We start from the raw sequence: 8,488 nt of genomic DNA, 5'->3' as shown, positions 1-8,488 counted from the left end.
AATATTTGGGGGAGGAGCAAAACAGCATCCAGTCTATTATAGTCGAAAAATAATTTATTAGAGTTCAGACACTTTAACGCACTGGTGTTTTAATATGAAAAGAAAACCCACAAAATGTGATCGTGTATAAACACATCAAAAATAGTTTTGATATACGTCTGTCCAACCAACTGACCCACCCACCAACCCACCTACCAACCTACCTACCTACCTACCTTACTCAACCTCATCCAATCGTATTCGGACCAAATGGAGCAGCGACACAGAAAATGCATACAACAATACTCACACATATACGTAGCGTCCACACGCAAAATCCAAATCTGAAACGGAGAATGTCATTTATTATTCATCCTTTGAAAAATCAAGAAACTTGGGTGGGTTCAAACCAAAACTGCTTCTGTCCTGTAAGGTGTGTGGTGGCGATGAGGGGGTTGCACATGTACACACCTGTCTGTTGTCTACATTGAGAGCAATGTTGTGTATGTGTGGTATCAGACGTCAAAGCACGTTCCACTCCCACACACGACCCGCGGCGAGAAAGACACAGCCAGCCAGGGCCAAGACTCTTTCTTAATGGTGCTACTGTACTTCTCTACATGCATGAAGGATGAGCAACCTTCCTTCTTCAGTGCCTTGGCACTTTGAAACACTTGCCAAATCATTTTAATTAGTTTCATGACAATGGCACATTTTTTTGGGGCTCAGAAGATGAGGCAACGAGAAGACAATGAGCTATTAAGATACTGTATGTATCGATCTATTGTGGATCACTATCAGTGGCGGTTAGCCAACACCACCTCACACCCAGAGAACACGGAATACTGAAATAAAATATTTCAACGTAAATGTCTATCTATTTATAGGAAGGCGCACTCAGGGCACAGGATTACTGATTTTACACTGGGTGACTTCTGGTGAACTCTGTTCGCTGTCATGACTGAAAGTTATTAGAACTGAGGTACAAAGATTTGCGTGAACTAGAAAAGCGTCTCAAGTTTTACATCCGATTCGCTGGAATCCTGGAGGCAAGTATGCTAACATTGGTTGCTAACGCACACTAATTCCGAACGTTAAACATTACACACTTTCCAGAGTAGATTAGTCGAACATCTTTGTAAGAACTGGTTCCTTTGGCTTTTCAAAAAGTTTCCATATGACAACTTCATTGATAACTTAGAGTTCCTACAACAATGAACCAAGTAGTAAATGTATATGTGCAACAGCAGTAATTTGCGACGTTAGTGGCATGTGCAACAGCAGATTTGACTCGAGGCTATTTCCTGAACGCCTTTGCTGGAATGTAATTTACAGTATGTAAGCAATGTGGCTCTGCTGGACTCACCAAAATACATGTAAATGTACATATTCTATATCCTATTTTAAGCTCAAATATTACATCAACCTGTCAACTGCTTTAACTTTACAGCTATATATTCCATAATTATATATATAACAACTACAGATTTATAAAACAGCCTGATAATAAGTACAAAGTGTGAAAAGTGAACAATAATATAGCAGAACAGTGACGTGATGTTGCACAACATAAACTGACACAATCAGTTAGCCAATTTCAATTGAGTCACAAGTGTGGCTGCCAAGTATTGTTTTAAAATATTTCATGAAAAATGATCTTGTTGAAGCACACCATAGGCTGGATTTCCAATGCGTGCTTTGCAGCGATACAATTGGCATACTGTACACGTCATGAAATCACATACCTGTATGTTATGATTGAAGTCAGGCCTAATGTGGATAAAATTCCAACGTACGCATCAGGTGTTTCTCAATGCAAGTTAAGCGTTACCCTGCAGATGGGATCTTGGACAAGCCGGTTTGTTTTGACACTTCCATATCCAAACTCACAAGCACAAACCAAGAACATTTTCAAGCAGCTGAAGTTGATCAGAATTCAAGTCCAGACGCTCGCAGAGACATGATCTGACGTCTTTAGGCCACGACCCCTAAAGGTCATAGACAGTCGTAGTTGTTTTTCTGATGTGGCTTGTCACAATATATACAGTTCTCAACATGCAGTTGTTTTTTATAACGTTTTATCATGCATTAGCTAGTGTTTTGCTAACTTACGGGAACTTTTGAGAGTCACTTTGAAGTGAACTTTCAACCTTTGGACTTCCATCTCTTTGGTAAATGATGACTGCAGATCAAAGGGAGGGCAATATAAAGAATACTCCCTTATGCACGCTTAAGATCTGAACCCCCGCCCCCCCCTTCCAAACCTCAGTCATTCCCGTGGTATTACCATATTATGCTGCGGGGCACAAGGTAGCTTCCCGTTTTATCTAGGCCCAGTTCATAGGAAGTGGCTTGCTGTGTTGTTTTGGTTGAAATGCGGAGGGTCAAATGCAAGCCCCGGGGGAATGTTTAGGTGAAAACTTGGCGGGCACGGACTCAACACCCCTCCACTTCCTTGTTACGTTGAAGGAGACAACAAGTGAACCTCTTTTAGACTACAAAGAGTTTGTCAGCGTATAGTTATTGCAAATAGTTGAAAAAGCCGGAACCTCCGAAAACTAAATAAGAAGTCCCGCGAAATCACCTACTGCTGATTCTGTCGTGGTAGAACTATTGGCACTCAAAAGCTCCCAGCCATTCTGAAAAAGCGCAATGTGGTTAGAGAAAGAATCCAGTGCAGTCCGAACGTCATCTTTTTTTTCAGTTCTGAGCTTGTTGAGGCACATGAATCGCGTGATAGCCAAGCTAATGTGTGCTAGCTAACATGCGGACAACTTCAACATCTGTACACCGCTGAAGTTAATGTAATGAACTTAACGGTAATGTCAAGTCAAACATTTTCTTTACAATAAACGTGTTCCATGTGTTCCCACTAGTCTAAGCACGGAATATGAATAAAGTTTTTATCCATCAGGGTGGCCATTTTGCCTTTGATTTTGTTACCTTTAATTTCCATTATTTACAAGTACATTTAATATCAGAAAATTACATCTGATTATCTGGAACGAATGCCAAAGACTTTTTCTTCTATCAAAGTGATTTTCTTTACTTTAACCCACATATAGCTTTCAGGTAATACGTCATACAAGACTTTGGTCTGAGTGTCAGGTGAGTTTGTGGTGCAGCCTCCTCTGGCGTTGAGCTGGGCAGCCATCATTGTTCTGGGGCCGCAAATCACCCGTGCCGCAATCAGGCGCCCCGATCTGGGCTTCCGTGAGCCCCCGCCGTTCCTGATGATTCCTCCGCTGATTGGCCTAACTGGACTCCTGTCTGGGGCAGCAGATTAGCATGGATTGTTTTTTCTCTGTGGCATACGGATTGGGCCGTGTTAGCATTCACACCTCGGCGTGGCACCCTGGGGCTCCGGAGGGGCTCACACATGCAAAGGAGAACCTGACTTGGTCTCAAGGTTAACTTTGATATGATGAGTAATAAGTAGCAACACATTTCCCATGATTTCAGCAGCAATGTGATCCACCTGCATAACTGACAGAATGTTACTTTAGATCAGGGGTGTCAAACTCTTTTTTTTTTGCGGGCCGCATTGTCGTCATAGCTTCTTTCGGAGGGACATTATTACTGTCAACCCAAATAAATGTATGAGCACCTCATATTATATACAGTAAAAGCTAAAAAACAGACTGACAAATAACTCGTTTTCAAATCAGAGGAGTAAAAACTGGTCAAATATTTTTAAAAAAAAGACATTATTAAAAGTGAAGACAATTTGAAATTCTAGCAATGATACAACTTTGATGCACAATTTGTCTTTGCGGGCCACATAAAATGATGTGGCGGGCCGTATTTGGTCCCCGGGCCTTGACTTTGACACCTGTGCACTAGCGTAACTGACAGAATGTTACTTTAGATAATAGTGGCTGCGGCATGTATGGAAAATTTTGGGACGTATTCAATTATCTTGTTTCCATAGCGGTGAACTTCAGCACCGTCTCGATGGAACGAATCAAGCAAAATCGTTTGAACCCTGGGGGAGAGAAACGTACCCTAAAATCAACTGCGCTTTGACACTTTGATGTGCAATCTGTAGAACTGTATGATATTAACGCTATGGCCTACTCATCTGGCTCACAGGGTTGCTTCAGGCTGTCTACGGTGTCCCATTGCAGATAATATTACAGTAAACACACCTCGGCAGACATCTACTATATCACATCAGAACCTGTTGTGACAATAATTTAGCCGCTGTCTGTTCTAAAAGTAATGTCGTGTAAAGTAACAAATGATTTTATTTCTTTCATTATTTGCTTCATTAAAGGAGGATGGCGTTTGTCTTTGCTATGGTTTAGTATAGTTAAGAGAAATTAAAAAAATAATCAAAGTTAAAAGTGAGAAAAAAATCAACAAAATTAAATTAAAAGGATATCCAACTGAAAATACATTCCTCATCTAGAAAGATAACTATAATATGTCTATCGTTTTCATCCTTGTCAATTAATTTTATTTTCGATGGTTTTCGGGGTTACTTTGAAATAGTCTTTTGATCATATTTATTTCGGTTGGACTTTTTGGTCATGAGGAAGGATAGTTGAGCAGTTGTTTGGGAATTGTTGTTGACTTCACTCTATTACACAATATTTTTCACAACAAATACACACAATTTAAAAACGAGTTAACTCAATGATAAAAAAAACTGAAATCACAAGTAAATTAAACTAACCATAATGCGAAATTCCAAATTAAACCTAGGGCTGGATGGATGGATGGATGGATGGATGGATGCATGTGACCTATGATCGGGTTTTCCCTGGATAGGCTCAGGCATAGTCACAACTCTATAATAATAATAAGACAGACAATTAACAGAAGGGTGTTTTTGGCGTGGTAATGAGACGTGTTAAAAGAGGTAAACAAACAAAGAGGGAGACTATTAGGGGTGTAACGATTCATCGATACACATCGATTAATCGATATAATGCTCTACGATTTATTGGCATCGATGCTAAACGTAAACATCGATTTATATCGCCGCGTTTTAGACGCGACTCTATTTTGAAATCCAGTTCATTGTTGCTTGCTCCCTCTTTCCGGGAGCAGTGAGCGGCGTGTTGTGTTGTGAGCAGAGCAGGAACGTGAAAGGGGAGTCGACAACTAGTACGCGGCTCCTGGGCTGGTGCTATGGCTAGTGTCCAAAAAGACGAGGAAATTGGCTCCCCTTTAGGCTTCAAGTCATTCGTTTGGAAGCACTTTGGATTCCAAAGAAAAGATGGCTCAACGGACAAGACACGTGCAGTTTGTAAATCCTGCCATGCGGTGATCAAATATTCAGGGAGCACAAAACTCGCCGCACATTTAAAGAAAAAACACGACATCAAAGTTCAGTGTTAAAATAAGAACTCTACAATACTCTTGTAATTTCCTAAATAAAGAGTTTGCAGTACCTTGTTGATTTTGCGTATGAATTGTTATAAATCAGGATATTGTTCTATATTTCTTATTTAAAAATATATATATATATCGATCGTAGAGCACTATATCGTGATATATCGTGAATGAATTGCAGCAGGCTTTAAGATATCGGCAAATATCGTATCGTAGTTCTTTGTATCGCTATGATATCGTATCGTGACAAAACCCGCGATTTACACCCCTAGAGACTATTGGAGTGAGGTAGAGCCAGGCACGCATATACATAAGGAGATCGAGAATATTGCCTGGGGTGAACATGTCCTCTGTCCTCGTGACTGAACAACTCTCCTTGACATGAGTGTAATGAGAAAATGATGCTGAGTGAAAACTCGTCCCTCCAGTTTTAGAGCATTATGTCACATTTCAATCGACATACCACGCCACCCGCCATTACTCGGATCTTACTTCACTCGCAAAATGCACAATTCTCGACACGTGCCAGTCACCCGTTGCAGTGTGCTCAGTTTGGTTGAAGGATAACACAAATGCTATTTCAACCGATTGGCGATTAGAAGTTGTGTGTGGCTTTTGATTCTCCACACAGCATAAACTGTATTGCAGTGTTATATATTAAAGGAGAAAGCGACTGGATATTTTGACATTGCGCAATTCGTGGACAGAGACTCTCCACACTTTACTTTCTAGCCACAGCTGTATACATATGAAATTATTACTACAAACAATGTAATCGGACTGCCACTCCGACCTAAACAAATGTGTTTTTACCAGCTCTGCATTTGTCATCTGGGTCAGCAATCACTCAACGTGCGTGTGAACTCAGGTCTGCTGTTTATCTTATACTCACATATTGACATTATACGTCTGTGCGCTTGCACCTATTGTATTTCCGTGTTTACTTTCAGCAGGGGCGGGGCTTGGGGGTCCAAGGTGAAGAATGGGCAGGGGTGGGCGGGTTATCCCAGGAAGATCGGCCCGCTCCAGAAACCCGAGCTTGGGCTGGGTAAAAGACAATGAGCGGAACACGTGAGAGGCGTTGCACATGGCGTCTAAGGTTACCTGTTTGTCCTGCCTCACTTTGAACTTTTGGCCCGACGGGAGCAAACCACAGCTCATCTCACTTTTACCACTCCCGTGCCGCTCCACCTTGCTCCCGACAATTACCCGACACATCTCTGTTACGTCGCACCTGGCCTCGGTTTTGTGTCCTGCCCCAACCAATTTTTATGTGCATCTGACATTCGTTGCCCTGTACTTGAACGAGTTTAAGCAAAAACTACTGAGGGGCTTTTCCCACATTTAAGTTATAATCGACTCAACCCCCCCACATTCCTCCCATTTAGTGTTGCTGTTTTGAACAGAACATTCCAATGATTACAAATGTAAAACGAGGCTTTTAAATCATGAACAGTGTCTCTCGTTTGAAAGCTGAAGGCGTGTCCTCAAAATTAGTTGGAACACCTTGTTCAACTGGAATACATCACCCAGTTTTCAGCCAATGCCAGCCTGAAGCGGTTGTTAAATCAGATTTTTTGAAAAATCTGTCCTCCTTGTAGCTCAATAAGTTCTCATCTTTGCACAGATTTACCATCGTTACCCTCAAAATTTGATATCTAATTGGAAACAAAGAAATTGAGCTTACGCCTGAAAATGTCATTTCTAAAAATTAGTTTCCTCGAACGAATGTTGTTGGGGTTTACTGACTACATAACAGGTATTCATACTGTTTGCGCACAGGAATACATCCAGCGCAGCCTCACTGCTCTGCTGCCACCCACCCCGGAGGCCATTATGACTAATAATCTCTAGAGTGCATCATCCACTGACAGTACATCTCAGTTTTTCAATGTTAGTGTGTTTGCTGTCTGTCTCTATGGACAAAAGCGCTGGCTGGAAAGATACTACCACCCACGCTGCCAGCCTCCCATCCACCCAATCCGTCTATGTAAATCATCAATTTGTCCGTCCATCCATCCATCCATCCATCCATCCATCCATCCATCCATCCATCCATCCATCCATCCATCCATCCATCCATCCATCCATCCATCCATCCATCGAGTACACAGCTTCCAGCCAGCCAGGCAAACCGGACTTTCAAGGCCCACACCTGTTGGACTGTAGTCCTCTCACCTGTGCAAATATAAAGAATAGCAAGGCGGAAGGGTGGAAAAAGAGCAAAATGGAGCGCTACATCCCCGACCTTGGGTTACTTGGGCGCGGCGGCGTACAGCTGAGCAAACGCGCATAGCCATAGGACTTCACCTGCTTCTCTTCGCTAATCCCTCGTCGTATCGCGGCTCATGAGACGTTCTTTTATGAGCGCCTGAATGGAGATTTCCTTTGAGGTTACGCAGTCGATACACTCGCTAAAGTCACTTTTGTGTCGTGGTTACAATGTGGAGTAATTGCTCGCCTCGGGCGACACAGACTCCCTTTAAAAGTGCACCGGCATGGTGGAAAGTTTTCTACTCTACCATAGACATACGCGGATGTGATTCAGGGAACCCTTTCATCTGCAGCCTGAGGTTTTTGCTCTTTTGGAAAATGTAACGGCAAGTAAAGCATCTCGATGACTGAGCAGCTCACGTGCTGACACTGAACACTTGTCCTGGGCAAAAGCTCTTAATCAACCTGGCGATTGTGATGCGAAAACTGTTTGCCGCAAGTTCTTCCCACACATTCCGGAGCACAGTGACAGCGCAGGAACAAACATGTTTCGTAACTGCAGCGAGCTAAGACAAACTATGACTATTATTATGATTATTATTATCATTATTAAGTTCTATTAAAAAGCAGCAGGGTGTACTGGTGCGATTTCACGACTTTAATTGAAGTGAGGCACATATCTCACTTGGGAATTTTTTTTTTATAGATGGACAGAAATTTCACCTAAACTGTATAAGCACCATTCCACGGAATCGTAAATGCCCGATGACATTATCGGAGAGGATATTGAATAAATACAATTCACAAGATGAATCAACGCTGGAAAAATAGTAATTGTTGCCAGTTTCAACTTAATTTAGATTTGGTCATGAAATGTAATAATTCTTTCGAAAAGAGAATTTGTGTAGGAAATTACATTTTCAGAGTTGACTGGCACACTGGCATGAATTAAGGG

The 8,488-nt window shown here is 41.8% G+C and overlaps 1 long non-coding RNA gene across 2 annotated transcripts; it reads right to left on the bottom strand.

The window, feature by feature from the left end:
• Positions 1–212: 212 nt before the first annotated feature.
• Positions 213–8,033, bottom strand: LOC133162093 (uncharacterized). Of its 2 annotated transcripts, none has more exons than XR_009716172.1 (3): positions 7,630–8,033; positions 6,133–6,363; positions 213–4,772 (listed from the first exon to the last, which is right to left on the bottom strand). It is a non-coding gene; the product is annotated as an uncharacterized LOC133162093 (long non-coding RNA). The 2 variants fall into 2 exon arrangements; XR_009716171.1 differs by having other exon boundaries at positions 7,498–8,032.
• Positions 8,034–8,488: the final 455 nt, after the last annotated feature.

The sequence above is a fragment of the Syngnathus typhle genome, linkage group LG1 (assembly GCF_033458585.1).
Source record: "Syngnathus typhle isolate RoL2023-S1 ecotype Sweden linkage group LG1, RoL_Styp_1.0, whole genome shotgun sequence".
In the NCBI taxonomy this organism is placed as follows: Eukaryota; Metazoa; Chordata; class Actinopteri; order Syngnathiformes; family Syngnathidae; genus Syngnathus; species Syngnathus typhle.
This window is presented reverse-complemented; position numbering and strand designations above follow the sequence as displayed.